Below are 22669 nucleotides of genomic sequence, written 5' to 3'. Positions count from 1 at the left end.
TATTTCGTTTCATGTATTTGTGATGTCCGCTGTCTTAGTCTGTTTGGGTTGCTATAACAAAATACCACAAACTCAGTAGCTTATAGACAATGGAATTGTATTTCTCACAGTCTGGAGACTAGAAGTCCGAGATCAGAGAGCCAGCATGGTCGGGTGAGGGCTACTCTTCTGGCTATCAAGCTTCTGGTTATTTCCTGGCATGACAGAAGAAGGAAGGATCTCTCTTTTATAAAACACTAATCCCATGCATGAGGGTTCCACCCTCATGATTCAAGCACCTCCCAAAGGCCACACCACCTAATATCATCGCCTTTGGCAGTTAGAATTTCAACATATGAGTTTTGGAGGCACACAAACATTCAGATCATAGCACTCACTATATAAAAGTCACCTTCTAATCATTGCAAGGATACAAGGATAAGTAAGAAATGATCGTTGCTGTTTAGGAGTTTATGGAGCATAACATTCAAATCAATTGAATATAATATTCAGTTTAGTTCAGTAAATATCTTCGTAGCAGACATCACAGGTTGGGTTACCCACGAAGTAGACTCTTGGGGGAGATTGATGTGCAAGACATGCTCTTGTATGCTCTTGGGGTCGATTCCTGTGAAAGGGAGGTGGAGGGAACAGGATTGAGCAGAAGATGATCTATAATGCCATCCTAACAAAGGCCTCAGCTGACCCCTTGGAGCCAGGATGGCCTTCTAGAGGTATCTTTGAATTGGCACGAGTGGCTTTACCTTCACTCCCAGCATTGATTAGTCATTGGATATAAAACACCCAGAGAGGGGACATGATTTGGGGTTGCCTGTTTCTTTAAGTAAGGCATTCTCCAAAGAGTACTGGCAGCCTAGGGTGTCTGCCAGTAGCACTCCCAGCAGCAGGGCGAGGATGGAGCTAAATCTCCTAGTCCTGGGCAGACCTTCACAATCAGCATCCATCGGCGGCACTGTGCTAGTCACTTGGAGACTAAAGATATTTATTAATTCACTAAATATTATTGAGTGCCACTGTGTGTATCCAACCCTGCTCCACACTGAGGTGTAGACCTGAGCAAGACAGACATGACCCCTGCCCTCACGGAGCTTACAGTCTACTGAGGGATTAAGCAGGTGTTAATCAAGCTATTATAAGTACTGAATTTATAACTATTATCAAGGAGAGTCATGGATTTACAGGAGCATAAACAGGAACTTAGTCTAAGTTTTTAGGCAATTCTTTCTTTAGGCGGTTACAATTATGTTAGGACCTGAAGGATAAAAGAGGATTAGCCTGAATAAAGCTGGGGGAAGGGAGAATCACAGAGAGGTAAGAGGAAGATCAGTAAAATAATTTAAAAATCCAATAAATAAATCTTATATAGTCACACAGAAGGCGAGTGAACAGTGCCAGTTCCCTTGGTAAACATCTAATGCCTAATGGCCAGAGAGTATCCAAGTATATGTTGGTCCCCACTATATCCTCTGGTGAGTTTTTAAAACCAAAAAAAACCCAGTGTGGGCTATGGCGTGGGTAAATCCAGGGCCAAGTGTAAAGAGTAGTGCTGCTCAGGAGCAAAGCTGCATTTTGTAGGCCACGTTCAACACGGCCTAGAGGAAGTTAAATAAAGGCCAAATAAAATAATTTAAGAAATTAAAACTATGTTGTAATAAGAACAGAGACTGGGTGTACAGCACAAACCACACTTTGACTCCTGGCACCGAGCATTTCCTTCCCTTTTTTCTAGAGCAGAAATGTCTGCCGCTTTCCCTGTAAAGGAAACAGATTGAAAAGTTTGTGGCTAAAGCATTTATGTTTTCTTTTTAAAATAAATTTATTTATTTATTATTTTTATTTTTGGCTGTGTTGGGTCTTTGTTGCTGTGCGCGGGCTTTCTCTAGTTGCAGCGAGCGGGGCTACTCTTCATCGTGGTGCGTGGGCTTCTCATTGCGGTGGCTTCTCTCGTTGCGGAGCACGGGCTCTAGGCACGTGGGCTTCAGTAGTTGTGGCATGCAAGCTCTAGAGCACAGGCTCAGTAGTTGTGGCGCATGGGCTTAGTTGCTTCGCAGCATGTGGGATCTTCCCGGGCCAGGGCTCGAACCTGTGTCCCCTGCACTGGCAGGTGGATTCTTAACCACCGCTCCACCAGGAAAGCCCCTGTGGCTAAAGCATTTAGTTCTGAATCCTGATTGTTCTATAAATTAAAGCCGATACTCCCCTACCTTCTCACACTCTACCTTGCCTCCACACTGCCCCTTACTTAACTATGTTTTAGCCATTATGTATCCACAAACACATAAGCACTGAAATTGTGGTGGTTATTACAAAGAGCAGAACAGGATTATTGGAGCATACATTCTCTCTTCTACTAGAAAGTAAGCTCCTTATTTTCTTCACTGCCATATCCCCTGCACCAGGGTAAGTGCCCATAATTCCATTAATATTTATTGAATAAATGTATGAATGGACAAAGCAAGCTTGTGAACAAAGCAAGCTTGCGGGAATGTAGCAGGTATAGTTAAACTTATGGTCGATCAAGCTATAATTGAATCACTGATGAGAATTTAGCCATGTTTGGGTATCATACTGGTACCAAACCAAGTACTATCTGTTCTTGCCCTGCACACAGCCCCCTTTGGAGGAGAGCTCTCATGCTGACGTCTGATCATATCAGATCAAACCCCTGACTCAAAGGTAGTTATCCATAGACTGCAGAGTCTTCTAGTAGATGGCTTGTTTTGGAGCACTGCCTAAGATCAATGCCACATGCTAGATTATGACTGTGGCAGGCATTGTTCATTGACTGACTGCTAATAACCTTTCTCCTTGCTTCCTTCCCACTATAGAGTCTATAAAGGCTCAATAGTCACTTTCCCAAGCTTCATGGCAGCTGCATAGTCATATGACATAGTTCCGGTCAACAGGACATAAGCAGAAGTCTGTAAGCACGTGTGTGTGTGTGTGTGTGTGTGTGTGTTCGTGAGAGAGAGAGACAGACAGACAGACAGATGCAACAAGAGAGCTTGCTGGCTTTGACCTTCTCTAATCTTCCTGCCTTAAATGTAGGCATATGATGCCTGGATCTGCAGCTGCTATCTTGCAACCATGAGGAAACACGATTAAGGATGAAAAACCAACAGCTAAAAATGGAAGAATAGAAAAATAGAATACCTGAGATACTGATGTTAGCATTGAGCAGCTGAACCAATATCTGCAATCACCTACCTCTGGACTCTTGTCATAGGAGGAAAAATAAAGCCCTATTGATTCAAGCCATTGCCAGTTTGGTTTTCTGTTAATTAAGTTGACATTTTTTCACACTCAATGTCAGACCAACCTAAACAAATTCTCTTTCAGAGAGCTGGGATGTAAACCTCAATGGAAGGAAGGTTGGCTGAGGGGGGCAGGGAACGGGAGGGAAGAAAGAAAAAAGAAGAAACAAGAAACTCAGGGACAGAAAGTAGAACACTAGAATAGTAGGCAAAGAAGATCCCGTGTTGAGGGGAGAACAAGAGGCCCAAGTCTTGGAGCTGCAGCAGCAGCCAGAGGCTTCATAGCACTGCTGTGTACCCTGAAGAGTGCTCCCCCAGTGTGCTCCCTAAGGACCAGCTTCAACGGTGATTGTTTCCTCTTTTGACTTTCCCATACATTTGCACCAAAATTCCTTGTCACTAAAGGTAATCAGAGTGTCTCTGTCCCTTGCAACTAAAAGAACCCACCTAACATAATTTCCAGCCATGTGTGGTCAGTTCCATAAAGGACAGCTATCGTGTTCTTTTAGAAAACATTTCTCAATATCACACAAAACACAGGGCTGGATAAACTGTTGCTGAGCAGGAACGAAGCAATGCAAAGAAGCATGCAACTTGTCTTCAGTGCTTCGCACTTCCTCTTTCAGAGCTTCTTCCTCTCAAAGTGCTTTCCCACATCACACCAATGCCCTTTTGCTGCTTTTCAGCTACTGGGAGTCCTCCTTTGAGAATACCTAGAACTGCCCTGGGTCACAAGGCTTCAGCTTAAGGTTTCTCTCCACCTTAATCTTTGATCAACATTTAGATAAATGGCTCTGTTATCTGCAGGCAGATGCTTTTAGCTGGCTCTGAGTAAAGACGAATAAACAGATTAATTTATAGATATCAGCATTTTGAAAGCCATTTTTGGGTTAATACTCCTATATATTTTAGCATTATAACTTTCTAACTAGCACAGCAATGAATTTACACCCATGACATTGGAGGTCTTGACAAAAACCGAGAGAGTAATGTATTTTGCTCTGAAAGAGGGGTCTTTTAGGTACCTTTAAAATTATATGACAAAAAAAAAAAAAAATTATATGACAGCCCACCTTCCAAAAGACAGGGCACACCTAATACTAGTTACTGCAAAATAGCAGCTCATGGACTAAAGTCAGCCTGTAGACATGTTTTGTTTGGTCAGCAGAGATAATTTTATTTTCGTTGGTTCTAGGTAGAGTATAGATTCCTTTTAAGTTTTTGATATTTATATTTATTAATATTATCCTGTACACCAATACTGGGTTTCTAGAGCAGAGCAGATTATTATTATTTATTTATTTATTTTGCGGTACGCGGACCTCTCACTGTTGTGGCTTCTCCCATTGCGAAGCACAGGCTCCGGACGCACAGGCTCAGCGGCCATGGCTCACGGGCCCAGCCGCTCCGCGGCTTGTGGGATCTTCCTGGACCGGGGCACGAACCCGTGTCCCCTGCATCGGCAGGCGGACTCCCAACCACTGTGCCACCAGGGGAGCCCCAGAGCAGATTATTATTTACTTACAGCAAATAATCATCCCGTCTCCCCTTTGTCCCAATTCTTATCCCTGGACCATACGATGTCATGTTACTCGTAACAGTGTCTCCTGTAGGTGAGCAAATCACCCTCCCCCAAATCAGCCTACACATTTATATATCTCTCCCTTTCTGAGAGAAAAAGTGAAATCTTTTGCTCCCTCTTGTGAACAAATTCTCCCTGAGGACACAAAGGAGACGGATCCTGGGTTCTTACCCTTTGGGATGTGAATAAATTTATCCACATACAAGATAAGACTAGAGGCTCCAGCTTTACATCACAGAAGACGTCTGCATGGTCCTGCGGGGGTGGGGATGAGGTGGGGTGGGTGCGTGAGGGGCTTTCATTGCTCTTTGACTCTAAAGAAAACAAAAAGCTCTAGGTAAATCTCTCTGGAATTCTCATTAGGCAATCACTCATAAATTCACATCCAGTCTTGTTCTTTTAGCTCAGATCCCAAATGTCAGTAAAATTTGCTCAGAAAATCATAGCGTGAAACATAAACACATAAAACACAAAATTTTTCTCTACAGCCTACCATTCCCCAGTTGAGCCACAGGCCCACTGTCTCATTCACTTCACACATTGCTTGATCTATGCTACCTTCTGGGTTCTCGTAGGCATTTGAGTTTGGGACCTCTACTTCATATCATTCTTTAATTTAAACTAACCTTTAATGAAAGCTTTCCATGAAGCTATCACGATCAATACTTTGATCAAAGAATGTATATGTCCTACCATCCAGATCTCTAAAAAGATAATTGAAATACATTAAGTTTGTGTGAAAGAAGAATTCATAATATGATATTTTGGACTAGAAATCAAACCAAAATAAGAAGATAATTTCTTACTACTTGCTATAGACTGAATGTCTGTGTCCCCCTCAACCCCAACAATTCATATGTTAAAAATCCTAACTCCTAATGTGATGGCATTAGGAGGTGGGCCCTTTGGGGGGTGATTAGGTCATGAGGTGGAGCCCTCATGAATGGCATTAGTGCCCTTGTAAGAGAAACCCCAGAGAACACATTTGTCCCAGAAGATGACAGTCTATGAGCCAGGAAGAGGACCCACACCAATTCTGCTGACACTTTGGTCTTGGACTTCCCAGCCTCCAAAACTGTGAGAAATAAATTTCTGTTGTTTATAAGCCACCCAGTCTATGGTATTCTGTTACAGCAGCCTGAACAGACTAAGATATTCCTCCAAAGTATGTAGAGAACAATTTTATCTACATGGAAATTTATCATGTGGAAGTGTGTTAATCTTGTTACAGAATCCAGGCTGCTGGTTAGCAGTGAGCAAGACAGTCTTTTCTTCAGTCAGTTCATCATCTGACATTTTATGAGAGAGACAGTACAGTGCAACGGTCAAGCATGAAGCCTCTGAAGCTGGTCTGCCCGGGTTCATCACCATTGAATAACCCATGTGGTCTTGGTCAAGTTACTTAGCTTCTCTGTGCCTCAGTTTCATTACCTGTAAAGTGGAGATAGAATAATGAATACCACATAGGATCATTGTGAAGGTTAAATGAGATAGTTTTGAACATTGCTTAGCCCCAGGCCTGACAGGAAAGTAGATAAATGTTAGCTGTATTAGTATTTGCTCAATATCCCTCAACACAGTGATATAGATAAGAATAAGCTATCATTCCTTTTCTGAAGGAACTTATTTTATAAGAGAGAAGGGGGGAGTTGTAAACTAAAAATGGTATCACAGCTTTATTTTTCTTGTAATAGAAGTCTGTGTCAGCTCTAGGGAGAACACAGCAGGGAGTGGTCAGTTGTATTCAAAGTGGTGGAGAATAATCAGGAAATTCTTTACAAGAGGCAGGAATCTTTGAACTAAATCTTGAAACCAGTTTTTACTCTTACCTTGGTCTCCTAGCAACCACCAAATAGTGGCAGACAAAATAAAATAAAAAATTTCAACAGTATGTTTTTTCCTATTGACTACTAAGAAATGACTATCTTTGACCAAAAAAATGCTCACTGCCATAAATTTCAATGATACAAGTACCAAATCTGCTTGCATTTCCCCTGTTTTTGCCTTTTATAACTCCTGAACTAGAGACCCACAAACTCTGCACCACTACCACGCTCCATTCCTTAGTCATTCATGTCAGATTTAAGAACACTGGCTGTCAGGTAGAAGACCATAAGAACTTGTTTGGGGTTTTTTTGAGGTATAATTGACCTATAAAATTTTATTAGTTTCAGTTGTAAAACATGATTCAACATTTGTATACATTGTGAAATGATCACCACAATGTCTAGTTAACATCTAACATCACACATAATTACAACATTTTTTTCTTGTGATAAGAACTTTTAAGAGCTACTCTCTTAGCAACTTGCAAATGTACAATACAGTATTACTTAAATTTTTTTTTTTTTTGGCTGCATAGTGCAAAAATTGCGGAATCTTAGTTCCCCCACCAGGGATCGAACCTGCGCCCCGTGCATTGGGAGTCCTAACCACTGGACTACAAGGGAAGTCCCTTTGTAACTTTTTTTTTTTTTTTTTTTTTTACAATACAGTACTATTAACTAGAGTCACCATGCTGTACATTACATCTTCATGACTTACTTATTTTATAACTGCAAGTTTGAAGTTTGTACCTTTTGACACCCTTCACCCATTTCACCCACCTCCACCTCCCACCTCTGGCAACCCTTCAGTTTGTTCTCTATCTATGAAGGAGCTTGCTTATTAAAATCAAGATGCAATGAAGTTAACACTTATCTCTTAGGCCAAAAGAGGGAGGAACAATTTAATTGTGACCTAAGTGAAGGGAGGCCAAAAGAGGGAGGAACAATTTAATTGTGACCTAAGTGAAGATATTAGCATAATTTAAAAAAAACTGCATCAGAAGAAGGGGAATGGTTATGCTGGAAACACAGAAAAAAAGTGGAGTTCAGGAAGGTAAAACTGTTTAGTGTGCCCCCAGCAGAGTCCCAGAGAGAGATGTCATTTCCTGATTGGGCACGTATGTAGTCCCTTTATCAGAGAATACTGCAGTTAATTAAGAGTGTGGTAAACCAGACTGTCTGGGCTCAGATCCCAGCCCCATTATTTAATAACTCTGTACATTTGAGTAAGTTATTATACCTCTGTTTGCCTCAATTTTCTTGTCTGTGAGATGTGGATACTCACCTCAGTAGGGCAGATGTGAGGATTCAGTGAATGGGGGTAAAAGTATTAGTGCAATGCCTGGCACAGAGAAAGTGCTTGAGAAATCATAGCTAGTATTTCTCTTTTCTTAGCATCATCTGGTCACAGTTTCCTCATCTTTCCTCTGTCCCCAAATCCCAGCACACTCTATATACAAGCCCATTCCATTTTGACATTTCTGACATTAACTTTGGTTATTTAGTGGGGCTGAAGCTGAGACTTTGGCTGGTATGTTAGGTGTGATGGAAGAAATTTTCACCTACTAGTGTATGTGGAAGTCATTCTGGTTTATGCATGATTTGGCTTGAATTTTATGCTAACTAGAACAGCCTGTCTTATGGCCTGTCAGACATGCATTATACATCTGCATTAACCATTAAAGACAAGAATGTACTTAAAAATAAAAAATGGAGCATGGTCCAGGCATCCAAAACAGAGCAAGGTGGCCATTGTGAATATAGTTTCAGGCATGTTCCTGCATCACTGAGAAGCTGAATTTTCTGAACTGTATCAAACTCAAGGACAACATCAGCCGCTCTCAAAACAATATCTGCTGTCAGCTTCCAGCTGCAGCCTTATGGTCTCAAGGTAACTATGCAACCAGTTCGGATTCCAACCAATCCTTGCACAACAATCACCCTTATTTCTTGCCAGCTCCAGTGATAATTCTTGACAAACGACTTATGTAATTTTGCAGGTTTTGCCTTTATAAGACTCCCCCATTTTATGGTTCAGCAGAACACAATTCAAGTGCTTCTTGAATCTGTGTCTCCCAGGCTATATAGTTCTCAGTTTGGCTCAAATAAAACTCTTTTCTATTACTGTTATGGATTGTTTATTATTTCTGTCAACAGCTGAAATCCTGCTAAACTCCTCAGAGCACATGGAACAAACAAGCCGAGGACGGTCATGGAATATTGGGGATTTGTTGACTGTCATGAAATGTTCAGGAGCCTTAAACAGGTGCTAGGCCATATGCTCCAATTGTTTTTTTTTTAATTCATTTATCTTTGGCCGCCTTGGGTCTTCATTGCTGCGTGCAGGCTTGCCCTAGTTGTGGCGAGCGGGGGCTACTCCTTGTTGCAGTGCACGGGCTTCTCACTGCGGTGGCTTCTCTTGTTGCAGAGCATGGACCCTAGGCTCAGCAGCTGTGGTGCACGGGCTCAGTAGTTGCAACTCACAGTCTCTAGAGCGCAGGTTCAGTAGTTGTGGCCCACGGGCTTAGTTGCTCCGCGGCATGTGGGATCTTCCCGGACCAGGGCTTGAACCCGTGTCCCCTGCATTGGCAGGAGGATTCTTAACCGCTGCACCACCACGGAAGCCCTGATTTTTTTTTTAATATGTATGTTTTACTAAATCACTTTGCTATTCACCTGAAACTAACACAATATTGTATTCATTCATTTATTTATTTTTTGGCCGCGCCAGGTCTTAGCTGCGACACGTGGATTCTTTCATTGCTGTTGTCGGGCTTCTCTCTAGTTGTGGCCTGTGGGCTCCAGAGTGTGCAGGCTCTGTAGTTGTGGCGCGTGGGCGTAGTTGCCCCGTGGCATGTGGGATCTTAGTTCCCCAAATAGGGATTGAACTGGCATCCCCTGCATTGCAAGACGGATTCTTAACCACTGGACCACCAGGGAAGTCCCTGTATCCTCTGATTTAAATGGGACTGGAAACCTCTTGAGATGACCTTGAACCCTGCCTGCAACTGGGACTCAGGAACATAGACCCTGATATGAAGGACAGAAGAGGTGAGAAGCAGGCCTCTGAGAGAAAATCACCATGAGAGAGAAGGCCGGCAGGGGGACCCATGATAGGCCACAGGGCCGGTGAGGGCCTCATTCAGTGAGATGAACGTCTTAATAGAATAGTGACTGACCTCCCACTACAAGAAGGAATTCTGCCAGCGACAGCCTTCAGACTTGAACTGCAACATCGGCTCCTGGGTCTCCAGCCTGACAGCCCACCCTGCAGATTTTAGACTTGCCAGCTTCCATAATAATATAAGCTAATTCCTTAAAATACATCTCGCTTGGCTTATGCAATCATGCTTAGTGTTTCACACGTTTAGTTGGTTACTTATAGACTCTGCTGATAGCCTTTCTGACCAAGTCAGGGAGAGTGTGGGGATCTGCTCTGAACGCTGTGGTTGTCCTTGCAGCACCTCTTCCAGCCCTCCCCTGCTACGTAGCAGTCATGGGTTTTGGGTTGAGTTGCCCCAGCCGTACATTCTAGGCCCTCCTCAATTATGCAGGGCAATTTGCCTTCTCAAGGTCCATCAACTTAAATGTAAATCTCATCCAAAAACCCTCTCTCAGAAACATCCAGAACAATGTTTGACCAACTATCTCAGCACTGTGACCCAACCAAGCTGACACATAACATTAACCATAGATACTAAATGTAAAGTTAGACTCTGAGCACTTTCTCAGGATAATACAATTCACTGGCTCATAGGTTTTTCCTACTCACGCAGGTATTGGTTTGTGATATGGACAGAACTGGATCTTGCTATTGCAGTTTGGGGGGTCTTTGTCTCCAAGCCGGCTAAGGAAGAGGGTAGGGACTGGCATAAAACCAAATTCCCAGAAGCAGGTCTGGGAGAGTCAGAAAAGGCCTAACTTCCTAGCTACACAGTTGAACTTGGACCTGCCTACCTGTGAGAAGCAAAACATCCAGAAAAAGGCAAATTGTCTTCAGGAAGAAGACAACTGGTGTCCACTACAGTTTTCATATACGTGCTGGGCACGGTACCTCAGGAAATTTGGAAATCTGAGACAGAGGCAAAATTAAGGAGGTGAATAGTATCCTGATCTTGACTTGCAGGACCTGGGCCGAATTTCTGACTGGGTGAGGTTGCAGGTAAAACCCCCAATCCTTAAAATTTTCAGCAATGTAATAGCTTCATTATAAAATGATTATTGTAATGATGACTGTATTACATTTAAGTTATTTTTTGTTTTTTTAAGTAAAAAAAATGAAAATAGAGAAATAACAATTTTTGACGGTAAAAATTGTCATTTTCTCTGTCGAAAAAAATTAGAGCCTAGAAGGTTATATGGCTATAGCGAGGCGTTTCCTTTTTCGAAGGTGTTAAATTCTAATCATTACTTCATCATCACTTCAAAAGATTTGTTTTTTTCAACTCTGTGGTTGAAAATGCGTGTGTTAATGTGTCAGCAGTGAAGAGGAGCTGGGGACTTGGTTGAGCCCCACAATTGTAGTTTTTAACTAGATCACACGTTGCTTTAGTCCAGATTTACGTGAACGAACACTTCTATTTTACATGGAAGATTTTGGAACAGCAACAACAAAAAATGGACCGCGCATACAATGTATTTTTAAAAGGTGAAGATTTGGATTTAAAAATCTGTAAACCCAGTGTGGTTTCGAGGTTAGGAAATGAGAAAGAGTAAAACATCTAAAGATGTTTGAAGAGCCTAGACTTGCCACTAGCTACTGTGGCCGCTGATGTGGTTTGTCCAAATAGAGATGTACAAAATGCTTACCGGATCTGGGAGACTTAGTACAAAAAAAGAAAGTAGGACATAACATTAATATTCTTTTAATTTTGATGATATGTTGAGCAATCATAAATTTTGAATATATTGGGTTAAATAAAATATATTATCAAAATTAATTTCCTCTGTCTCTTTATACTTTTTTATGCTTATTTAATATATCTATTAGAGAATTTCAAATCACATAGGTGGCTCGCATGAACATCTCCCAAGCTAGAAAATGATGTCCTTCATTTCTGCCATTTTCTTTACATACCTGTGGTCACCATGTTGGTCTCAGGCTCTTTTGCTTGGTTACTGTTGAGGTTTAAAAACAAGTAAGCAGAGAGAGGAGAAAAATAGCCTCCAAGTTTTCTTTTCCCTTCCCTCTTTTCATGAACAGTCTTACTATTCCATTTCTTACTTGCCACAGACGTAACTAATTCTAACAACTTTTTGTTAAAAATTAATTTCATTTCCCAACATTGTAGTTTGCTTTCCCTACCATGTTCTTAACTGACTCCCTCTGTATAGGTGCTGATACATACACTTCACAAGGTAGTTTTTCAAAAATCCTTTCCTGTTAGTGTTTGGGTGTGGCCTTAATTAAACAAACCTAACGTTCATCACTCTTTTCTTCCAGTTTTGCTTGGCTGTTCTCATTCTCCTCCAGCATTTTACCCATTTGCAAGAAAGTGTTATGAAAGGTGAACTTACTCCTTGCCAGGAAGGAAGAGCAATGCATTTTCTCGCCAGTAGTAACATAGATGAGTCATGTTCATAGCATAATTCTTTCCTGTATATGTATGTTACTGAAACATTTTCTTGCCAGCCTTTAAATGCTTTTTTGTGTATTTAGTATTATCTGTGAGAATCTGGAGGACTAGTTAGCATTAAGGTCTGAGCTGTTATTTTTCTTACTTTACTTGCTGTAATGGGATGAATAAAGTCTCTACTGAGAAAATAGATGAATTGGACAACGGTATGTTTGGACATAGTTTTATGAAGACCTGGCTACTGTTACTCCTTAAGCTTGTTACTAATTGAAGCATCCTCCATACACTATACCTTGGGACCACACAGACTCTTACACTTGAACTTAATATAGTAGAAGTTTGACATAAAGCACACTGATTAATTAAAGGCAGTTCTCTTTAAGATTTTATTTCTGGCTACTGGAACTCACTAATGTTTACTTTGATGATTCTGTGCAGAGGAATCTAACTTTGAATGACTGATTTTGACTCCTAGCTTAGGCAATTTGAATAGAAAATTCTACAGTTATATGTAAAGGTAAATTTGTTCTATGTTCTTTTAGACTCCCAATCAATTTAAAAATGTACTATATTGTGAGTTTTCTTTTTTTGTTTTATATCTGTATTATCTCAATCAGAAATGTATATAGTTTCTTAATCCTTATATTGACCTTTACTCTCTGCTCTAGACTATAAACTTGAAATCAAATGTTTAATAAATTAAGGCTCTAGAATGGGCTACTTACTGTTTCTAGAATTTTTGTATTAGAAAATCTAAAGAATGTTCAGCCTAAAATCTAGAATTAGATCTTCCTTTTCCCCCTCCCTTTATCTCTTCCTGTCCTTTCTTTCTCTTCTCTTTCTTTCCTTTCTTCCTTTCTTCTTCCCTTTCTTCTTCCCTCTCTCCCTTCCTTTCCTTCCTTCCTTCCTTCCTTCCTTCCTTCCTCCTCTCATTCCTATATTCTTTCCTTTCTATAAATACTTACTATGTGCCAGTCACTGTTCTAGGTGCTAGGGATAAAGCAGTGAAGATAACAAAGTACTTGCCCTTATGGAACTTCCTTTTGAAAATTAGGTTTATGGAGGTATTATTTACATGCAGTAAAATTCTCCACTTTTAGGTGTACAGTTCTATGATTTTTTTTTTTTTTTTTTTCGGTATGCGGGCCTCTCATTGTGGAGCACAGGCTCCGGACGCACAGGCTCAGCGGCCATGGCTCACAGGCCCAGCCGCTCCACGGCATGTGGGATCTTCCCGGACCAGGGCACGAACCCATGTCCCCTACATCGGCAGGCTGACTCTCAACCACTGCGCCACCAGGGAAGCCCTATGATTTTTGATAAACCTATACACTCATGTAACTAGCACAACAATCAAGTTACAGTAATTTTTCCATCACCGAAAAAGTTTCCTCAGGGTCCTTTGTAGTCAGACCCTCCAACCACCACCAGTCCCTGGTAAACAGGAATCTGTTTTCTCTCTCTTTAGTTTAACATTTTCCTGAATGTCATATAAATGGAATCATTTGGTATGTAGCCTTTTGTGTCTGGCTTTTTCTACTTAGCATAATGCCTTTGAGATTCATCCATGTTGTTGCAGGCATCAGGAGTTTGTTCTTTTTATTCCTGAGTTGAATTCCATTTTATGGATGTACAACAATTTGTTTATCTGTTCACCATTTGATGGTCATTTGGGTTGTTTCCAGTTTGGGGTGATTATGAATAAAGCTGCTGTAAATATTCACTTATGGGTTTTTTTTACCTACTTTATGGGTGCGTGTGAATATATGTTTTAGTTTCTTTGGGGTAAATACCTAGGAGTGGGACTGACGGGTCCTATTTTAAGTATTTAACTTTATAAGAGACTGCCAGACTACTTTCCAAAGTGACCAAATGGTTTTGCATTCCCACAGGGCGTGAACGAGACTCCCGGCTGCTTCTTGACTCTGCCAATATTTGGTGCTGTAAGGTTGGCTTTGTTTTTGTTTCAATTTTACTTTAATCATTCTACTAGGTGTGTGAGCTTATTTTTTTATTGGAAAGCATCAGTCCTTTGCCCAGTTTAATCAGCGTTGGTATTTTTCAATGTCCCACATTTTCCTGGTAGATTTAAGAGAGTCCATCAAATTGTGGCAAAGGGAGGGGCCCAACCATTCTACTGGTGGTTCAAACGGGGGCTTCTTTTCTGTGGGGTCCAGGCAGACCTTTGCCATTCACAGGTTCATCAAACTCTGCTGGGTATCTGGAAGGCATGTTCGTGCATTGGAGTGGGGAAGTGGGTGAGAAAAGCCTCTTATTAGTATGTTTCTGATAACAGACAAAGAGCTTGGGGAATCCCTGAGAAGACCTTTGTTCCAGGATGACTAATCAGGATGGGCTGCTGGTGAGGAGACTGGAAATCAGGAAGTGGTGTAGGAGGGGACTCAGGACCCCAGTCCTGAGGTCACAGGGACCTGTATTAGGTTGTAGTATTAGTAAAGGCTGGATAGGATATTTTTTTTAAAAAAAAAAAAGGATGGATAGGATAAAAGTATAATCTAAATTAAAAGCTGAATATTGGGGTGAGGATAATAAGGTGTTGATATGTTTGAAGTTTCACATTTAAAGAATAAGAAAAAGGATTCCAATATTAAAGAGAAACTGCATTTTACAGAGTCCTCATCTTACTAAATCCAGTGATCAGGAAATCCTCCAGTTGCGTTTTACTTAACATCACCAGCATTGTCGCAGGTCAATTGACGCACCAGATAGCCCTTTCTTCTCTTAACCTTAAGATACTACTCCTTCTTGAATCCCCTTCTGCGACGCTGCTGGCTCTTCCTCATTCTCCTTTGTTGATTCCTCCTTATCTCCTCCACCTCTGAATATCTATATCTCTAGCCTGAACATTTTTCTTGAACCTAACTTGCATATCTAACTACCTACCTAACACTGCTGTCCTGGTGTCTAATAGGCATCTCAAATGTAACATTTCCACAGCCAAACCCCTGGCCTCCATAATCCCAAACCTGTGTCCCCCTGCAGGCTTCCTCTTTTCTTCTAAACGCTCAGGCTCCAAACCTAGAGACCAGCCTCGACTTCTCTTTCTCTCACATGTCCATCACCTCCATCAGCATTTGCTTTTGGCTTTACTTTCAAAGCATGCCCAGCATCTGACCATTTCTATCTGCCTCTGCTTACCACCACCCTAGGCCAAGTCGCCTACTCTTTAAGCCTATTTTCCTCACCTATAAAACGGAGATAATAACAATAACAACAACAACGTATTTTTCATAGAATTCCACAAAGGATAAATCAGTACAGTATCTTGCACACAGTAAGCTCTAAATAACTGTTATTTATTATTTCTGAAACTTACAGAAAGAGGTATTCCCCATCAGAAAGCACATAAAGGTACATTTCAAAGAAATTGTCCCTTTTCCCTGGTCCCCACTTTGGATCTACAATTTTCAGTTGCTCTCTTGTAAGGATCTGACTGTTTACACGGTGACAGTTTGTGGTTTGGTTGACGGAAGTTGCACAATGTACTCTATTTATGCTGACCATTTAAAAAATTTCTCTGTTGTTACAGGGAATTGAATAGCTCTGAATAACCTAAAACATGGCTTAAAACTGGGAATTTTGGGGTTACTGAGAAGAGCTCTAACCTTTCTAAATTGTTGTTCAGCAGTTCTTTCTGCTTAGAGAATGGGAAAGGCTTTCCGTGGGCAGCCCATTCTTCAGATTGTAGAGAATAGAACATGTGATATTTCTTGTCTCCTTTATTTTGCCTCTAAAGTGAAGCTTCTGATCCTTACACTGGATGTTCCTTTATTAAAAACTGGAGGATAGGGGCTTCCCCGGTGGTGCAGTGGTTAAGAAATCTGCCTGCCAATGCAGGGGACGTGGGTTCGTGCCCCGGTCCGGGAGGATCCCACATGCCGCGGAGCGGCTGGGCCCGTGAGCCATGGCCGCTGAGCCTGCGCGTCCGGAGCCTGTGCTCCGCAACGGGAGAGGCCACAACAGTGAGAGGCCCGTGTACCACAAAACAAACAAACAAAAAACTGGAAGATGGTTTTATTATCTATTATTTGATATAGAAACTTATTTAGGGAGAACTTTTTTTTTTGTAATTAACCATAGTTATCGAGAAAGAGAAGCTGTACATTCTCTTATTCAAACTCCCTTAATCTTTTCATCCCGAAGATATGAGGTTTAGATTTTGTAAAGATGTCCCACATAAATGTTCTGTTGGCCACTAAAAAAGTCTTTATTATTGACTCATTATCCTTAGGATATAGGTTGCTTTTCTGGTCATGATTTTTAAACATACAAAAAAGAATGTTCACACAAACTTTCTCTCAGTTCTTCATGTGAAAACTGACCGCCTATTAGAAGAGGCTGACCAGGATGTGAGACACAAACTCTAGCCACTGAAAGGAAAGCTAACTGGCGATGAAAGCAGTCTGTACCTAGCTGGCGACAACAATGTAGGGCTGTGTTCACTCTAACAACATCTAATGTGTGGTAGTCAAATATTTGAGGGGACAAACCATAGAACTATGTTGGCTTCTCGGAAGTTCTTTTTGCTTGTGGATTGTCCTGACCGGCTGTGACAATTGCTGTCACCGTGTATTTGCTAGAATTGTACCAGCTCAGTGCTGGGAATACACATATATTAAAACGAGGATATGCCAGAATCATTTGAGCCTTGGTTCATGGTCCAAATGAGGAGTCATCATATTAGAGCTAAGATTCAGATATGAACTTTTTGTTTTTCCTGTTAGGAATTTCTAAGGAAATCATAAAGCTTTAAGCCTGAACATGATTATTTTTCTTTCTTTCTTTTTATTTTTAGGGATTGAACCCGGGCCCTCGGCAGTGAGGGTACAGAGTCCTAACCACTGGACTGCCAGGGAATTCCAGCATGATTATTTTTCTGATTGAAAAATATAATTCGAACAAGAATCAAAGAAATATAGATGCTTAAATATAATGAACATTCTTTTCTCTGTTTCATAAACACTGGTTCTTCATTCATTCTTCACTGAAAAAAAAAATTCTTTCGTTTCTCTCCAGACCTCAGTGCTTCATGCCACAAACTCTCTCATGTTATGCAAGTTTCAGAGCCTTGAGAGTTTGACTTAATTTGTGAGTCAGAAGACCTAACATTCTTCTTGCAACTTTCTGACTATTAAAATTCTTGCCAGTTTTTCCAGCCTTTCCTCAAGGTAATTCTCAGAGGTTCTCATTCCCTTTCATTGAGATTTCCTTTTTCCTTCCTTCCATAGAGATTGCATCTTCCTATGAAGGGCTTTACCGTTGCCTGGATGAGCCCTACAGATATTGTTTAACTAATCAGGAAATACTTTCTATCTTCTCTCAACCTCAGCTCCAGCTTTATCGTTTTCCTAGTGTATGTTCAACAGTCTCTTCACAGCCACCCTTCTCAGATGTTGGAGCTACAAAAAACACAGTTATAACAAGTCCTAACTTTACAAAGTATATTTAAACACTTCTTTTTAAACAGCAAGATTTGAAAACATATGTAAGTCATATCCCCATGTAGGCTTATTTTACCATAAGTCCCATAAAGGCAGATACAGTTCTATATATTTTACTTATGTATTTTTAATCCTCCCCCAGTTTTGTCTGTTTTGATTGACTTCTGTACTCTCAGCACGTAGAAAATTTCCTGGCATAAAAGATATTAAAATATTTCTTGAGTGAATGAATTAAGGTCTTTTGCTTCCTTTATGGCTCCTATAGATGTTAAGGGTCTTACCATATTATATTATGTTGAAAAGATCAGTTTGAATGAGAGGTAAGAGGATCCAATCAAGAAACCCATATATTTTGGTTATTAGTCGCAAAAAGATATAATTATATGATAGACGCATCTTATCTTCTGAGAATTCTGCATAGGAAAATTGAATAAGGTGTATTTATTTTAAATCTCATACAAATATAACATTTAGACACATAAAAGAAATTGGTGCAATAGTTAGAAGTTCTATAGTCTGGTCTCAACTCTCTCCTTAATTATATCTGGGACCATGAGCAAATTCACTTTTACCTTTCTGGACTTAGTTCTGTTAACAGTGTCCACCAGATTGGATTAAATATCTCCATTATCTTCACTTGGCCATGTTCTCATTGCACCCTGGTCATCAAGCATACATGTGTCTTCCTACTTCCCACCTTACATTGAACATATCTACTTATGTGTGTTTCCCCCACTAGGTTCAAGAAACTTGCACTCTACCTCGTAAAAATAATTGCTTCTATTTTTTAATACTTTCAAGTGTCATACTCTACCTAATTGAATATTTTAAAGAAAACCGCTAAATAGGTGTATCTAACTCCATTTTGCAGAAGAGGAAATTTAAGACTTTGAGAACTTAACCATCATGCCCCGGGGTCTATAAATATTTGGGATTACCACCTCTACTCTGACCCCAAAGTCTCAGCTCTTAACCACTTTATACTAGATCCTAGTGTCTCTCTAAAAGACGATTTTCATGTCCTGAACACCTACTAAGTGTCAAATACATAGATATTGATTATAATCCTGTAAGCCTTGCACAGTAGGTATGATTATCTTCAGCTCAGGGTAGACCTATAGACCAGGAAACTGATGCTCAGAGATGACATGCGAGTAGTATAGCTGTGCAGTTAGTACATGCGGATTAGTCTAGAACTTCTTTCTGCAAATAATCACAAGATTAGTTGATATTTATGCTAGTTGATATTTATAATATTTATTCATCCTCTATCCATTCATATTCTCTTTTCCCTTAGCCAGCAGCTTAGCTGGTTGGAATTCTTTACAAGGTTGGATGATTTTTTTACTTGGTTGAGTTTTTGAAACCTTCATTCCTGAAAGGCCTGAGCCCTTAGTGGTCCTATCCCTGTTGAGTTGTTCTGGTCTTCCACAAAATTGACCATTTAATATGAAAATCATGACAGATAGTCCCTTCCCCCAATGATTTGCTGGGGCTGAATTGGGTTGATTTGCTCCAGGAAAGAGACCAGACTTGTAAAAATACCTTAATTGGAGTAGTCCCACTTGCAATTTACACTTATGATAATTAACAGGCATTCTCAAGACATATGTCTCCTTCACAGGCTAGACAAGTGAATTAAGTGGGGATGTCATAAGAGTCACCCTTCAATCCTCACCTTTTCCACATCTTTCATGGTGGGTGGCACTGATCTCTGTGATTCCCTTAGGATGTGCTATTGTTTTGATTGATATTTTAGGAGGAAGAGGCAGTCGGAGGGATTCCCACTTTGTCATTTCTACCATAATATATCTTACTCCATGGCTGAAAGATTTTTATTACAACTGTTTCAACTATACACCCAGGGACTGGAGAAACAGTCACAAGTTGAGTTTGAAGACTATTTGAGACCAATTCAGGCCAACACTTCACTTTCATCTGCCCCCTTGACAAATGGACCCAGGCGGGATAATGGTTTCATGGTGATTAGGGTCAGCTCAGATCCAGTGTCTAATTATATCCCCAAAGGCTGGGAGTGTTCTTTTCCCCAGTGCTTAGTCACCCTGGAAAGGTACCTCATGCTTATTTGTTAGAGATTTAGGAAAAGATTTATGGTACATAATTATGGCAGTAATGAAGGGTCCTTCCTCAAGGGAGCTCTATCGGCTCTTCATTCAAGTGACTCTGCCTCTATAACTGGCGCATATCTGGGAGCTGGATGAGAGACAGTGATTCCTCATTGTAGTGACTCAAGTTAGGTTCCTATTCACTGGTCCCAAAGGGTTTTTAAAAAATACGATGTATAAATACATATATTCTTCAAGAGTTACCTTGCTGATTGTATATCAATGTGTCTTTAATTTATTTAGATAGTATCGTGCTGTGATCTTCTACCTTACTTTTAAAACTCAACACTGTTTTTAAGACTGTATTCGTATTCCTTCCGACCATACCAGATTTTACTCATCTGTTCCTCTAGTATTGGACACCTGTAATGCCTTTAGCTTCCTGCTTTGTGAAGGAGTTCCTGTGTGCAGACTCAAGTCTGTAGACTTCCGTGGAGACAGCTCTAGGAATATAGCCAGGGGTAGGAATGCCTGTTCATGGGACCTGCTGAGGACAACCTGTGCGCTCTCCTGAATTGCTAAAACACTACAGTCCCACCTGCAGTACATAATCGTTCCCGTTTCCCTCTGTTTTTACTAAAACTTAACACTTTTTTGATTACCTAATTGTTGTCTATCTAATGTCTAGTTTATCTACCTAAATTTATCTAAAGTTCAATCTTTTAGTTTGCATTTCTCTAATTAATAGTAGGGTTGAACATCTATTTATATACTTGTTAGCCTTTGTATTTCCTTTTCCTTAAATTGTATCATATCCTTTGTCCATTTTTCTATTGTTTCCTGTCTTTTGTTGACATGTCTCCGTTCTAGAAATAAATCCCTTTTAGATTTTAGGTATCACAAATATTTTCTCCCAATCTTTCACCAATGAGGTTATCTCATCCGTGTGATTTTTGTTGGAAAAAAAATCCTTAATTTCAACATAAATTTATCTATCAATTATTTTTAAACCTTATGACTTGTAGTATTTGGGTCTTATTTAAAATACTCCTTCTCACCTTAAGTCTGCAAAAATATTCTTCTACATTTTTCTCTGTTACCTTATAGTTTTCATATTCAGTTCTTTAAAACATGTAGAGCTAACCTTAATGTATGTTGGGAAGTAGAAATCTATTTTTCTCTTTATAATAAGCTAATCACCGACTAAACAATCCATCGTTTCCTTACTGATTACATGTGAATTTATACAAAGGATTATTTCTGAGCTATTCTGTTCCTACGCTATTTTTAAAAAGTTGTTACCATGGCTTGTAGTGTGCTTAATATCTGTTAGCAGGGAGCCCATCACTGTGCTCTTTTGAACAATTGTTTTATGTATGCATAATCTTTTATTCGTTCATATACTTTTTGAAATTAGTTTGTTGTATTCTTCAAAAAAAATTCAACTGGAACTTTTATTGGAATTGCATTAGATCAGTTTGAAGAGAAATGACATCTTAATAATGTTAAATTGCTTTTCTGTGGTGTCCTTTAGTAGATGTTTAAACTTTTCTCCAAATACAACCTTCTTTGCTATTTTTATTGCTCTATTGTTTTCAATCACATTTTTCTTTGGTAATTGCTTATGTAGAAGAATGTAAGTTGACCATATTTTTGGCAGTCTTACTAAATCTTCTTGTTGCTTCCTGGAGTTATTCTGTTGATTCTGTACGTTTTTGTTTTTGCTAGTTGATATCACTTACAAATAATGGCAGTTTTGCCTCTTCCCTTACAATCATTAAACTTGTGGTTTTGTATGTTGGCCAAGATCTTCAGTACTGAGTCAAGTAGAAGCTGTGATAGAGGGTCTTGCTCCTGATCATAAAATGAAAGTATCCAAAATTTCTCCATTAAGTAGGATATTTGTTAAGTTTTTGCTAGATAATCTCTTTTTACTTAAGGAAATTCTCTGTATTCTTAGTGCTCTGAGATTTTAAAAAATTACAAATAGGTGTTGAATCCTTAAGATTCGTCCATTTGGCCTCTGCTGTATAACATTCCATCATATGTGGCCAGCACATTTTATCTATCTGCTCACCAGTAATGGAATCTGGGCTGCCTCTAGCTCCATGATACATAGATAGTGCTGCAAGGTACCTCCTTGGCTAGGTCTTCTAGGAGCCTTGCCTGTGTAGTTTTTCTGAAAGTCTTTTCAGGATGTTGTTTTACCTTATGCATTTATTCAAAAAATTACTTTTTTATTTTAGTATTTTGTTGTTGCTTTTATTTCTAGCTCATTAATTTCTAAACATATCTTTATTGTTTCCCTTATTATTATTTTTTTCCTTCTCTTTATTCACTTGTACTCATGTTTTTCCTCCCTGGCTTCTTGAATTTCAGATATTCTATCTTTTGATAAATGAGTTTAATCGGTTTTTGCTTACTGTAATTGAGACTTATTTTTGTGATGGTTTGAAAAGCAATATAGCTTTATCATGTAAAGTTAAACATTTGTTCAGCTTATGCCCCAGCCATTTCTCTCCAGTTACATGCAAATGAGAAACTTAGCACTGATGAATCAGGAGAGAAGCAGAAAAATATTAATAGAAGCTTGGGTTATAATAGCAAATAATTTGTAAACAACTCAACTTCTCATTTATCAGACAATGGATAAATAAATTATAGTACATTTTCATGATAGAACAGTATATTACATGGGAAATGAATCAAGTACAATTGCATGCAACAATGTGAATTAATTTTAGGAATATAATGTTGAATCAACAGTTCAAATCAAAAAAGGCAACACATAGTTTAATATCCTTTTTATAAAGTTAAAAAAACACATAAAATTACATAGTAGAGTATTTGTGCATCTGTCTATTTTTAGTTCACATATATTTATTGTAAAACAGAAAAGACGA

Source organism: Phocoena phocoena, chromosome 12 (genome assembly GCF_963924675.1).
Source record: "Phocoena phocoena chromosome 12, mPhoPho1.1, whole genome shotgun sequence".
In the NCBI taxonomy this organism is placed as follows: domain Eukaryota; kingdom Metazoa; phylum Chordata; class Mammalia; order Artiodactyla; family Phocoenidae; genus Phocoena; species Phocoena phocoena.
Note: the sequence above shows the minus strand (reverse complement) of the source record.